We start from the raw sequence: 15,076 nt of genomic DNA, 5'->3' as shown, positions 1-15,076 counted from the left end.
CTCAGATCCAGGGATTTGCTTTTGGGCTGGGATCAGGCCTCTTGAACTAGGATCTGGGTGGGGATCTATCCACAATATGTGGCTGGGTTCTGAAGACTGCTTGCACATCTTATAAAATCCTGAAAGGTAGCATAATTGCTCAAGAAGAGTATGTCTATCCTTGGTATCAGGACCAAAACGAAATTTATCCTGAGAACCCTCATAAAGATGATCTTGCATAATGAATACACCAGGTTTTCAACAGCATTCATGAGGAAACACCATGGAGATGGGCTATGGTGCTTTCCTTTGGCTACAGTCAGTAAAGGTGGATGGTGGCTTCTAGAAGTGCAGTCAGAAGCCACTAGGCCTGGCTAGACGCAGTGGCTCATGCCTGTAATCCCAGCACTTTGAGAGGCCAAGATGGCTGGATCACCTAAGGTCAGGAGTTTGAGAATAGCCTGGCCAATATGGTGAAACTCCATCTCTACCAAAAATACAAAAATTAGCTGGGCAGTAGTGGCGTGCCTGTAATCCCAGCTACTCGGAAGGCTGAGATAGGAGAATTGCTTGAACCTGGGAGGCGGAGGTTGCAGTGAGCCAAGATTGTACCACCACACTCCAGCCTGGGTGACAGAGCGAGACTCTGTCTCAGAAAAAAAAAAAAGAAAAGAAAAAAGAAAAAAGTCACCAGTCCTAAGCCTTGGAATCCCTGAAGAGGAGCCTCCCTCTCTGTTTTAAGCATCCCTTCTCTCTCTCTGGCTCTTTGTGTGGGTTTGCATTCTGAGAGCAGTCGGGCACCCTGGGGAGATTTCATTCTTGAATTGCTCTAAAAACAGCACTAGAAAATTTAAACACATGCTCACACTCACTCTGTGTTTTCTCTCGGGCCCATTACTTACCCCAAAAGACACTAGATCTAAAAGACCATTCCACTTGGAGGAAGCCCAAAGGATTGAAAAAGGTCTCATTGCTTTCCAAATAAGATGATGGAAAAATGCAAAACAACCCAGCAACAGCCACCCAGTTTGATGCTGGTGCCCTTTATTTCAATGCAAATTTAAGACAATCATGGCTCAAGAAAGAGAAATGGAGCTGTGCAGGACCTGGCCCCATAGAAACGCACATTTTCATTCTCTGTGGCATGCTTCGCTGATGTTGCAGGGTTTTGGAAAAGTCAATTATTCACAACTAAGACTTGTAAAATTCTCTGGACCATAAAGAGTCTTACAATTTTCTTTGGAGCTGCAAAATACATTTTAGACCTATCATTTTGTCACTTAAAGTCCCCAAATCTTGAGCCAGAATACTTAGGATGCTGGCAGAGTTGCAGGAAAAAAAAAAAACAAACTTCTCTCCCATGGCTTTGTTCTGTTCCAGTGAGCCTGCCAGTTCTGTCTGTACATCCAGCAAGAGATTGTGTAATCCCAACACTTCTGGGAGCCTACCAATACTGGAAGAGCCTGCCTCCAACTTTAACCTGGTCTGGCAGGTCCCCTAAACAAAGAACCACTTCATTGTCTGTAGAACCAGTTTGGACCGCATTCTGCTGGATTTAAATCTATAATCCACCCACCTACCCGGCACAGGTGACTAAGATGTAGTTCTTTTCTCATTTGTATGCCAGAATTTCTGAGCTGTGTTTGGTTTTACCTTTTTCTTCCCCTTCATCTATAACAAAAGAGAGGAAACAGAGGGTATGAGAAGTGTTGCACATCCCCAAGGAGAATAGCACCAGAGGGTGTGACCTTAGACCACAACACGGGCAATGTTAGTGACACTCAAGGAAGAGTTCCCGGCCGGGTGCAGTGGCTCATGCCTGTAATCCCAGCACTTTGGGAGGCCGAGGAGGGTGGATCACTTGAGGTCAGATGTTTGAGACCAGCCTGGCCAACATGGCGAAACTTCGTCTCTACTAAAAATACAAAAATTAGCTAGGCATGATGGCAGGCACCTGTAGTCCCAGCTACTATTTGGTGGGCTGAGGCAGGATAATTGCTTGAACCCAGGAGGTGGAGGTTGCAGTGAACCAAGATTGCGCCATTGCACTCCAGCCTGGGCAACAGAGTGAGACTCTGTCTCAAAGAAAAGAAAAAGTTCCCTTGTCAGGGCAAGTGATGGACACTAGGAATGGACTCTGCTCCCTGACATTGGCGAAGGGGTGTTGGGCAGGTCCAATTTCCCCTTTGAGCCACATGAAGTAGACAGGACTGCGCAAAGTTATGACCTAAAGGGGATCAGGAAGGTCCTGCCTCCGTGTATTTATCTTTTTAATATGTCCACCGTTAGGACTTTGTGTCTGATTGAAAGTTGTTGAGTTTTAAAGAATAACCTACAAAAGCTGGGCACGGTGGCTCACACCTGTAATCCCAGCACTTTGGGAGGCTGAGGTGGGTGGATCATGAGGTCAGGAGTTCAAGACCAGCCTGGCCAAGATGGTGAACCCCATCTCTACTAAAAATGCAAAAATTAGCCAGGTGTGGTGGTACATGCCTGTAATCCCAGCTACTCGAGAGGCGGAGGCAGAAGAATTGCTTGAACCCGAGAGTCAGAGGTTTCAGTGAGCCGAGATCATGCCACTGCACTCTCAGCCTGGGCAACAGAGTGAAAGTCCGTCTCAAAAAAAAAAAAAACAAAAAAACCCCCAAACCTACAAAAGTGTAATTATTTTGTAGAAGGTTTTGCTGGAAACAGTTTTCTGTAAAAACCTTCATAGAAGGGTCACACTCAAGTACTACAAATGTATCGACATTTCCTTAAAGATTTCTATTAATAGAGAATTAAAGCCCACAAGAGCTGTAAAGTTGACTTCCAACAGTCTTTGACTAGGATCAGGAGTGCTATGCTTCTTAACTCCTTGTTCTGTCACTGATTCTCAAGGAAGAGATGGGGAAGAGGGAGTTGACCTCTTTCAGAAGTTGGCCTGGAGGAAGCATTTTGTCCCCAGATCCCAATGCCTCCCAGTGCCACTGGCAAATTAAAACAATGCTTAGGGGTCTCTTTATGCCATGAGTAGGATGAGGACATAGTTGCAGATCAAAGAAGAAAAGAGGGGTGAAGGAAGAGAGGAGGGAAAAAGAAAAAGGGAGAAAGGGAAGGCTTCAGGGAAGGAGGGTCAAGTCTAGCACCAGCAAATTTGTTGGAGGGGCTATCCTCAGTTGCCCTCCCAGCTGTGGGCTGCTGACAGATGGTCTGTGAATGTGTCTGAAGGTGCAGGCACAGGGGTGGAAGTGGCACTGGCCTGGACCACAAGGGTTCTAGTCCCTGTTCTGTAGTAACTAGCTGAATGACCTTTGGTATTTCTTATCCACAACAGGAAGGGGTTGACCATATGGTCTCAAAGGTTGCTTCCAACTGGCGCAGTTCCTGAGTTGTGAAATGGTGATAATTTTGAAAGGCTGTGACTCCACCACCAGTAGGGAGCCACATCCTATTTAACCCAAAGGAAGGATTAACTGTGGAGGCTTCTGTCCTCCCCACCCCTGCCAGCTCCCAACTGCTGAGTCTCATTGTTGGTAGAAAGTTTATAGGAAAAGTGCTTGGAAACTGTTGCTGGTCTTCCTTCCTTCCTTTAACCTTGAGATAAGAATGCCTTTGTTTGAGTCTCAAACATGTCTCAAGTTATGTAACTCACTTGTATTAAAACTCTCCCTGTTTTATATTCAGCTTTCTAGCTGCCCTGGTTTGCAGCTTTAATTGAATAGGTGGCCTTGTATTTATGCTAATTTTTTGTCTTTCTCTTTCAGATATTGATGGGATAACCACATTGGTTTGTTTAGTAAACACTGAGACCAACTCCACCATCCAGAGGCCTGACAGACAAATGGCCTGAGACAGGGCTGGGAAAGCTTTGTGTCTGGTTGGGATTTCAGGAAGAGTTTTTTTTTTTGTTTTTTTTTTTTCCCCAAGGGAACAAGCCCTTGAATCCGGGAGGCAGAGGTTGAGGTGAACCGAGATGGCGCCATTGATCTCCAGCCTGGGCAACAAGAGCGAAACTCTGTCTCAATAAATAAATAAATAAATATAAATAAATAAAAAAGAAAGAAATGTATGTCGATGTCAGACTTTCTGAGCTGGGTGGAAGGACTCTGAGCTTACCAAAGGAAGTGTATTTATAAACCTCTAGGTACTGACTTGTTGCTGAAGGTGTGATACCAGAAATTTGCAATGATATTTGGATACATTCGGGGTGGAGGGGCAGGTTTGGGGAAAGTTCTTTTAAAGAAAAAATGAAAATTTGATTACAAGAAGCTGGGGTGCCTCCCAGGGCCTCGGAAGGGGCTTGCACAAGTGAAGCACCCTGAAGATAATGCTTCATTAGCTTCACGGTGAAGCCACCTCTGAACCTCTGTGTGGTGTTTCTCCAAAATATTGCAAGTCTGAAGGCACGCCTGATTAAATGATTGCACAGCAATTGCCCTGGGAGAAAAGTCTTTTGCTGCTAGTTCTTCCTCTGCTATGAATAGGTCTTAGTCTCGTGCCCTCTTTTCTACCTATACCCTCTCCCTACTCTAGGGGTCCCCAACCCTTGGGCCACAGGAACCAGGCCACACAGCAGCAAGTGAGCAGGGTGATCGAAGCTTCATCCCTATTTACAGCTGCTCCCCATTGCTTGCCTTATGCCTGAGCTCTGCCTCCTGTTAGGTTAGCAGTGGCATTAGATTCTCGTAGGAGTGTGAACGCTGTTGTGAACTGCGCATGCGAGGGATCTAGGTTGCACACTTTTTATGAGAATCTAATGCCTGATGACCTGTCACTCTCTCCTATCATCCCCAGATGGGACCATCTAGTTGCAGGAAAACAAGCTCAGGGCTCCCACTGATTCTATGTTATAGTGAGTTGTGTTGACAAAAAGAGTCAAACTGAAAAATATTTGAAGATATTTATTCTGAGCCAAATATAAGTGACCAGAGCCTGTGACACAGGCCCCAGGAGGTCCTGAGAATACGTGCCCAAGATGGTCAGGGCACAGCTTGGTTTTATACATTTTAGGGAGGTGTTAGACATCAATCAAATACATTTGAGAAATACTGTAGGTAAATTTAAACATTTTCTGGTTGACAATTGGTTGAGTTTTCACCATGTTGGCCAGGCTGGTCTCAAACTACTGACTTCAAGTGATCTGCCTGCCTTGGCCTCCCAGAGTGCTGTGGTTACAGGCATGAGCCACTGCACCAAAATGGCCCTGCAAAGCTGTCCTTTGTGGGGGGAAATTTGCATCTGTAAAGAATCTCCCAATCCTAAAGGCCCTCCCAATCCTAAAGAGATCAACTAAAAATCTAGCACCTTTTAAAGGTCTGAATAGGAAACATTTCTCATCTATTGTCTCTAAGGACAGCCACTGTAAGACCTTAAAGGAACTTTGGCCTCCACAATCTGTTATCTTAACCTGAACATTTCTATCGATCCCCAAGTAGCTGGGATTACAGGAACCCACCACCATGCCCGGCTAATTTTTGTATTTTTAGTACAGACGAGAATTTCACCATGTTGGTCAGGCTGGTCTCGAGCTCCTGACCTCAGGTGATCTGCCCGCCTCAGCCTCCCACCATCTCAGCATCTTTGCATCTGCTCTTCCCTTTGCTTGGAGCACTGTTTCCCCAGAATTTCATTATCATATTCAAGATGTAGCTCACATGCTGCCACCTTCTCAGAGGTTCTCAAGGAGAACATCCCTGATCACCCAACCTAAGGAAACTTCTAGACCCTTTCTATTGCACTGCTCTGCTCTATTTTCTTTTCTTTTGAGACGGAGTCTCACTCTGTCACCCAGGCTGGACTGCAGTGTCATGATGTCGGCTCACTCCAACCTCCACCTCCCGGGTTTAAGCGATTATCCTGCCTCAGCCTCCTGAGTAGCTGGGATTACAGGCATGTGCCACCATGCCCAGCTAATTTTTGTATTTTTGGTAGAGATGGGGTTTCACCATGTTGGTCAGGCTGATCTCGAACTCCTGACTTCATGATCCTCCCGTCTCGGCCTCCCAAAGTGCTGGTATTACAGGAGTGAGCCATCGCGCCCAGCCATGGACACTCATTTTTTAAGGACTCCAATAGAGTTCACTGACAGCATTCCTACGTAATTATAATATTTTGCATCTGTACTTTTTACTTTTTAGTTTTCAAAAGGCTTTTACATATGTAGTCTCATTTCCACCTTAAAACAACCAATGAGGTAAGTAGGAGAGGGGTAGTTAATGTCCCTGTTTTTTTAAAGATGAGTAAATTGCGACTCATCTTTAAAACAAATTAAGTAAATTGAGGTGGGACGGCTTATCCAAAGTTTTCCAGCCAATAAGTAACAGCAGCAGTCTTCTTCTGTCAAGACCAGCTCTCTTCTCATTTGGTCTCCTATTTCTAAATCTTGTTATTTCTCCTGGCTCCTTAAAACAAAAGAATTCATCCATGTAAGGTATGAGAAAGCACCTCTCTCTCAGGGGGAAGGAAAAGAGAGCTTGGGTTCCATATGAAGGTTTATGACAGAGAGCCCAGACTTCACTTGTGGTTTACCAGTCAGGCTATTTATGAGCTAATGATAACGATTGAGGTTGGACGATAATAACACACTCCCTCAGTGCAGTAGACTTTGTCACCTGCCATGAAAATGGTGAGAGACTTTAATTGTCATTTTGCTTTAATGTCAAAAGCATTGACTGCAGCACAATTTCACATATTTCACCTTAAAGGCAAATCTAATGATGATGAATGAAGAATGAGAGCTAACTTCACTATTTTTAGAAATAGAGGTAATAGGAATAATAATAGGAATAATGTTTTTCTAAAATTGCCTAGAGAATCAGTGACAGAACAGGGAGTTAGGAAGCATGAAATTCCTGGTTCTTGTCATAGACTATTGGAAGTCAATTTCCACAACTTGTCTGGGCTTCAATTCTCCACTAACAGAAATCTTCTTTTTTTCTTTTTTTTTTTTTTTTAGAGTCGTCTCACTCTGTCACCCAGGCTGGAGTGCAGTGGTGCGATCTTGGTTCATTGCTACCTCTGCTTCCCAGGTTCAAGTGATTCTCCCAACTCAGTCTTCTAAGTAGCTGAGACTACAGGCATGTGCCACCACATCTGGCTAATTTTTGTATTTTTAATAGAGACAGGGTCTCACCATGTTGGCAAAGCTGGCCTCAAACTCCTGATCTGAGGTGATCTGCCTGCCTTGGCCTCCCAAAATGTCGGATTACAGGTGTGAGCCACCGTGCTCAGTCCATTAACAGAGAAATCTTTGAAGAAATATGGATGCATTTGTAATACCTGAATGTGACCCTTCTATGGATTTTTAATTGATAAATAACATATATAAAAAAGGGTGCAACTCATATAGAGCTCAACAAATTTTCACAAAGTGAACTCAACCACATAAGCAGCTCCTAGATCTAGAAACCAAGACCTCAGAGTTCTCCTTTTGCTTCATTTTAATAAATACCATCCCCAAGGAATGGTAACCCTTATCCTGAGTCCTACTACAATGAATTATTTTACCTGCTTCTGAGCGTTACATACATGGAATCACGTAATATGTTGTCAGCCTTTTTGGTCTGGCTTCTTTTGTTCCACATGATGTTGGTGAGACTCATTCATATTGTTGCTTGTAGCTATAGTTTTGTTTATTCTCGCTACCCTGCATTTTCTTACTGTCTGAATATACTACATATCCATTCTACTATTGATAATCATTTGGCTTGTTTTCACTTTGGCCCTATTATGACTAGAGCTGCTATGACCATTCCTTATATCTTTTGGTGAAAAGATATAAGGATTTCAGTTGGATATAAATCCAGGGTTAGCCGGGTGCGGTGGCTCACGCCTGTAATCCTAGCATTTTGGGAGGCCGAGATGGGCGGATCACGAGGTCAGGAGATTGAGATCATCCTGGCTAACACGGTAAAACCCCGTCTCTACTAAAATACAAAAAAATTAGCCGGGCGTGGTGGCGGACGCCTGTAGTCCCAGCTACTCAGAAGGCTGAGGCAGGAGAATGGCGTGAACCCGGGAGGTGGAGCTTGCAGTGAGCCGAGATCGCGCCACTGCACTCCAGCCTGGGCGACAGAGCGAGACTCCGTCTCAAAAAAAAAATGAATAAAATAAATAAATAAATCCAAGGTTAGAACTGCTGGATTATAGAATATACGTATATTCATAGACATTACCAGTTTTCCAAAGTGATTTTACTAATTTATTCTCCCATTGTTGATGTATGAGAGGTCCAGTTGCTCCACAACCTTGTCAACACTTGGCACTGTCTAGCTTTCCACTTTAGCTATGCTTGAATGTGGCCCATAATGGATTTTAATATATTTAAATTAGGATTAATTTGATCTTTTTTTTTTTTTGAGACAGGGTCTCACTCTGTCGCCCAGGCTGGAGTGCAGTGATACCATCTTAGGTCACTGCAACCTCTGCCTCCCAGGCTTAGGTGATTCTCCTACTTCAGCTTCCCTTCTCCTACAGGCACATGCCACCATGCCCAGCTAATTTCTGTATATTTAGTAGAGACAGGGTTTTGCCATGTTGCCCAGGCTGGTCTTGAACTCCCGAGCTCAAGCCATCCGTTTGCCTTGGCCTCTGGAAGTGCTGGGATTACAGATTTGAGCCACTGTACCCAGACAGATTAATGTTTTATAATTTTGTAAATTTAACTGTGAAATGATACATAGGAAAACTAAGATTAGACGGAGATTAGACCAATTTTGATGCCCAATTTTATTCTTGTCTTGTTCCCTAGTTCCTTCATGTGTATAGGTTTGGCCCACTCAACAAGATGGTAAACTTCCTGAGGTCAAGGTCTTTGTTGTAGGCTTCTTCTATCATTGCTATGGCCCTTAGCACAGTATTGGCACAGAGTAGGTGTTGAGGAAGCACCTATTGAAATGGGCTGAACTAAATGACAGAGGCAAGGCCACCAATATCGATGGAATATCTCTCTGTTCACAGTTCTCTGCCTAATCACCCCATTTTCAGGTACTTCTTTTTTTTTTTTTTTTTTTTTTTTTTGAGACAGGGTCTCGCTCTGTTGCCTAGGCTGGAGTGCAGTGGCGCGGTCTTGGCTCACTGCAGCCTCTGCCGCCCAGATTCAAGCAATTCTCCCACCTCAGCCTCCCAAGTAGCTGGGATTATAGACACACCACCAAGCCCAGCTAATTTTTGTATTTTTAGTAGAGACGGGGTTTCACCATGTTGGCCAGGCTGGTCCCAAACTCCTGACCTTAGGTGATCCATCCTCTTCAGCCTCCCAAAGTGCTGGGATTATAGGTGTGAGCCACTGTGCCTGGCTCAGGTACTTCTTAGGGTGATGAAAGGACCGAGAGATAAATTCTAGAAAATATCCAAATCCTTTGTGTTCTTCCAGAGCCTACATTCCAAGTGCTGAAAATCTTTAGGTAGGATGAGCCCTTCAATTTTTTTTTGGAGACAGGGTCTCACTCTGTTGCCTAGGCTGGAATGCAGTGACACGATTAATAGCTCACTGCAGCCTAACTCTTGGGCTCAAGCAATCCTCCTACCTCAGCCTCCTGAGTAGCGGGGACTACAGGTGTGTACCACCACACCTGACTAATTAAATTTTCTTTTTTTAGAGACGGGGTCTCCCTATGTTGCCGAGATGGTTCTCAAACTCCTGCAGCCCTTTTATTTTCAACTGCATTTTCTGAGGCATGTACCTTAGACTACCAGAAAGGGAAACAGAAGACTGTCTTACTCTGCCTTGTTAGGAAAGAGCACTGTGGTGTCCCTCCATGCTTAAAGAAATGTTTTGGACTCAAAATGTCAGATCTTATAACACTAACCCAATTTCCTTATGGCTGAATCCAGTTTGATAGAAATTGCTCCGAAGGCCACAGTAATCTCTAGGATACTTAGTTCCCCTTTTTGCTGAGTTTTTAAAAAGCCATACTAATTTTTAAGAACTATTTCTGTCATCTCATAAGCTAAAGGATTTGTAATCAATGGCCCATTTCAACATGCAGCACTATGTCATGCTATGCATATTTTTGTTCATATTGAATACTGACTATTTCTGGATTGAGATCCTGAGATGTTAAGCTAGCATATCCTACTAGCTTTACATAGTACTGAGTTTGGCATTAGACACTTATTGAAAATAATTGGTGGAAATGCCCCTCCTAGCCTTTCAGTTTTGAGCCCCGCCATCCAACAAGAAAGATGAGTTTCAGGCCAGGTGTGAGGGCTCAGGCCTGTAATCCCATCACTTTGGGAGGCCAAGGTGTGCAAATCACTTGAGGTCAGGAGTTCAAGACCGACCTGGGCAACATGGCGAAACTCTACTAAAAATATAAAAATTAGCCGGCCATAGTGGCATGTGCCTATAATCTCAGCTACTCAGAAGGCTGAGGCAGAAGAATCCCTTGAACCTGGGAGGTGGAGATTGCAGTGAGTGGAGATTGCACCATTGCACTCCAGCCTGGGCAACAGAGTGAGACTCTGTCTCAAAAAAAAGAAAAAAAAAAGAAAGCCAGTCGCAGTGGCTCACACCTCTAATCCCAGCACTTTGGGAGGCCAAGACAGCTGGATCATCTGAGATCAGGAGTTTGAGACCAGCCTGGCCAACATGGTGAAACCTTGTCTCTACTAAAAAATACAAAATTAGCCGGGCACAGAGACGGTCACCTGTAATCCCAGCTATTCAGGAAGCTGAGGCAGGAGAATCACCTGAACCCAGAAGGCAGAGGTTGCAGTGAGCTGAGATCATGCCACTGCACTCCAGCCTGGGCCACAGAGCCAGACTCCATTTTTTTTTTTTTTTTTTTTTTTGAGAAGGAGTCTCGCTCTGTCACCCAGGCTGGAGTGCAGTGGCAGCAATCTCGGCTCACTGCAAGCTCCGCCTCCCGGGTTCAGGCCATTTTCCTGCCTCAGCCTCCTGACTAGCTGGGACTACAAGCGCCCGCCACCATGCCCGGCTAATTTTTTTGTATTTTTACTAGAGACGGGGTTTCACCGTGTTAGCCAGGATGGTCTCGATCTCCTGACCTCGTGATCCGCCCATCTCGGCCTCCCAAAATGCTAGGATTACAGGCGTGAGCCACCGCGCCCGGCCCAGACTCCATCTTAAAAAAAAAAAGCCAGGCACAGTGGCATGGTGGCTCACACCTGTAATCCCAACAATTTTGGAGGCCGAGGCGGGCAGATCACCTGAGGTCAGGAGTTTGAAACTAGCCTGGCCAACATGGTGAAACCCCGTCTCTACTAAAAATACAAAAATTAGCCAAGTGTGATGGCAGTCACCTGTAATCCTAGCTACTTGGAAGAGACAGGAGAATTGCTTGAACCCAGGAGGCAGAGGTTGCAGTGAGCTGAGATCATGCCACTGCACTCCAGCCTGGGCAACAGAGCAAGACTCCACCTAAAAAAAAAAAAAAAAAAAAAAAAAAAAGATAGTTTTCAATGGTCATAATCATGACATGGGGATTAAAGAAGGAAGAAAATTGGACCTTGAGAAACATATATAGAGAGCTAGTAAAATAGAGTCTATCTGAGCCAGTTTCCAGAATCCATTTGGGACAGGCATATCAAAATAGGATGTGTAAGTGTCTGTGGGTAGGGGATGGTAGAAGAAATAAATTCCTGAAAAGCATATTGTGGTAAGATCCTGTGAGCATGTCAGCTAGTAATTGTATACTGTCACTAATGGGAGCAGGCTTGTTCTGCAAGCTGAAATCATGATCAGCAGGTAATCAGATCTAGCGCTCTGGGGCTTCCCATGACTCAGTGATTGTTGTACACTAGAAACAATGTGATGTTTTATTCGCTATTCTTCTACTATCAGTGTTGGCCAGCTTCCCAAGATTTGTGAGGAGAGGGAGGAGGGCTGTGAGGTTCACAGTGTTTTTTTCTTTGGGGATGGGACTCATGTCTCAGATCTCCTGAAATTCCTTCATCAATGTATTTGCTTTTCATTCTCTGAACTGTCTATAACTTTTTTTTTTTTTTTTTTTTTGAGACGGAGTCTCACTCTGTTGCCTGGGCTGGAGTGCAGTGGTGTGATCTTGGCTCACTGCAACTTCTGCCTCCTGGGTTCAAGTAATTCTCCTGCCTCAGCCTCTCAAGTAGCTGGGATTACAGGTGTGTGTCACCACATATAGCAATTTTTTTTTTTTTTTGAGATGGAGTCCCGCTCTGTTGCCCAGGCTGGAGTGCAGTGGCATGATCGTGGCTCACTGCAACCTCCACCTCCCGGGTTCAAGCAATTCTCTTGTCTCAGCCTCCCAAGTAACTGGGACTACAGGTGCCTACCACCACACCTGGCTAATTTTTGTACTTTTAATAGAGACAGGGTTTTACTATACTGGTCAGGCTGGTATCAAACTCTTGACCTTAGCTGATCCACCTGCCTTGGCCTCCCAGAGTGCTGGGATTACAGACGTGAGCCACCACACCAAGCCAGCTAATATTTGTATTGTTAGTAGAGATGGGATTTTCACCATGTTGCCTAGGCTAGCCTCTAACTCCTCACCTCAACTGATCCACCCTCCTCAGCTTTCCAAAGTGCTGGGATTGCAAGCATGAGCCACCGAGCCTGGCCAACTTGTTTTTTTTTTTTTTTAAACTCTTATTTTAGGGTCAGGGCTACATGAGCAGGTTATATAGGTAATTGCATGTCACTGGGGTTTGGTCTACAGATTATTTCATCATACAGCTAATAAGCATAGTACCAGATAAGTAGTTTTTCAACCCTCATCCTCTTCCCACCATCCATCCTCAAGTCAGCCCCAGTGACTGTTGTTCCCTTCTTTGCGTCCATGTGTACTTGATGTTTAGCTCCCATTTATAAGTGAGAACATGCAGGACTTGGTTTTCTGTTTCAAGGATAATGGCCTCCGGCTCTATTCATGTCCCTGCAAAGGACATGATCTCATTCTTTTTACGGCTGCATTTTTTGACTTTTTAATGATAGCCATCGTGACTGGTGTGAGATGATGGTATCTCATTGTGGTTTTGATTTGCATTTCTCTAATGATTAGTAATGTTGAACATTTTGTGGCTTGTTGGCCACATGTATGTCTTCTTTTGAAAAGTGTCTGTTCTTGTCCTTTGCTCACTGTTTAATGGGGTTGTTTGTTTTTTGCTTGTAAATTTAAGTTCCTTATAGATTCTGGATATTAGACCTTTGTCATAGGTATAGTTTGCAAATAGTTTCTCCCATTCTGTAGGTTGTCTGTTTACTCTGTTGGTAGTTTCTTTTGCTGTACAGAAACTTTAGTTTAATTAGATTCCATTTGTGAATCTTTGTTTTTGTTGCAATTGTTTTTGGCATTTTTGTCATGAAATATTTGCCCGGTTCTATGTCCAGAATGGTATTTCCTAGGTTATCTTCCAAGGTTTTTATGTTTTTAGGTTTTACATTTAAGTCTTTAATTGGTCTTGAGTTGATTTTTATATATGGTGTAAGGAAGGGGTCCAGTTTTGATCTTCCACATATGGCTAGCCAGTTATCCTGGAACCATTTATTGAACAGGGAGTTCTTTCCCCATTGCTTGTTTTTGTCAACTCTGTCAAAGAGCAGATGGTTCTAAGTGTGCGGTATTATTTATTGGCTTTCTATTCTGTTCCATTGGTCTATGTGTCTGTTTTGGTACTACTACCGTGCTATTTTGGTTACTGTACTGGCTATAACTCTTGAGTTAGGTCCATTAGGTAACTCCATGGGCATTTTTGATTAGGTAGCCAGGGGCTATGAGTTCAAATGCTTGAGATGGGCCAGGCAGGTAGCACAAGTGTGAAATGGAGTCTGTGGCATGTTGGAGAATCTATTTCTGATCAAAGGGGGACCCTGTAGTCAGCTTCAGACAGTGGTCACTATATAAGTAGACTGGCTCAGGTGGTCAGATCTTCAGATAGCTTTTAAAACCAGAAAGCTACTTTTTTTTTTGAGGCAGGGTCTTGGTTTGTTGCCTAGGCTAAAGTGCAGTGGCACGATGATGGCTCACTGCAGCATTAACTTCCTGGGCTTAGCAATCCACCCATCTCAGCCTCCCACGTAGCTAGGACTACAGCCGTGCGTCCCTACATCCAGGTAATTTTTAATTTTTTTGTAGAGAAGGGGCATACTTTAAAAAATATGTGTACTTTTCTGATTTTGTTTGTAATTAATTTAAAAATTTAAAAAACACTTTGTAAGTCAACTATGTGAGTATCAAACAAAACAAACCTTCAGGTTTCACTCAGTCTCCCAATCCTAAGTCCCTTGCCTAAATTGATTTTCTGAAGGGAAAAACCCAACATTTATTCAAGTCACTTCAATTTATGGGGGGTTATAAGGATACATGTGACAATAAGATAAACAGGATTTTCAACCATGCAGCAAGGCCTCATTAAAACCCAGGAACTCTATACAAACCCAGGTCAAGGGAAGAACAAGGACAGCACATGGCTGATGCTTAATGGTAACTGGAAGGTCCTTTCTCACCATCAGTGGTGTAACTTAAGCTTCTCAATTGGTGGCATGTTTCAGTATAAACCACATGTAACTCACATTAATTTCTCTGGGAACTGTAGAATTCTTGACTGGTTCTCAGGTGTTCCTGTTGTATAAAGGCCTTCATTACTTTAGTTATACCCAAGTAAATGGGGCATTTACCTCGTGACAAGTGGATTATAGGAGAAAAAGAGGAGATGGTAGGTCAGAGTGTGCTTAGAAGTCATGCCCAGTGTTCTTATCAATGCCAGACATTACGGGCTGCCCTTCCATCAGCCATTCTACCCTTCTTCCTGCTAACAATATCCCAATTTTGTTAAGACATCAGGCCACTTATATGTTTCAGGGAAAACTGTTTCCAGCCCAAAGCAGTGTGGACCTTGATTACATCAAACTAATAATGTTGAGTCCATTTTCCTTGCCAGAAATTAGTTTAGGAGTGGACACATATATCACTTCTGAGTACACAAGAGACTGAGGGAAAGTCTAAGGGGGCTTCTGGGAAATTTTTCTTCTAATAAGAAGAGATTCAAGGCAGAAAATAGACACTCTTTTGTTCCCCTGTTGTATCTTTATGGGGCACTTACAACTTTGGCAAACAGTTTGAGCTATGCAGGATAAATATGCGAACAAAAGTCAACCTATAGAGGAAGAAAAAAG

Source organism: Macaca nemestrina, chromosome 13 (assembly GCF_043159975.1).
Source record: "Macaca nemestrina isolate mMacNem1 chromosome 13, mMacNem.hap1, whole genome shotgun sequence".
NCBI classification, from domain to species: domain Eukaryota; kingdom Metazoa; phylum Chordata; class Mammalia; order Primates; family Cercopithecidae; genus Macaca; species Macaca nemestrina.
Note: the sequence above shows the minus strand (reverse complement) of the source record.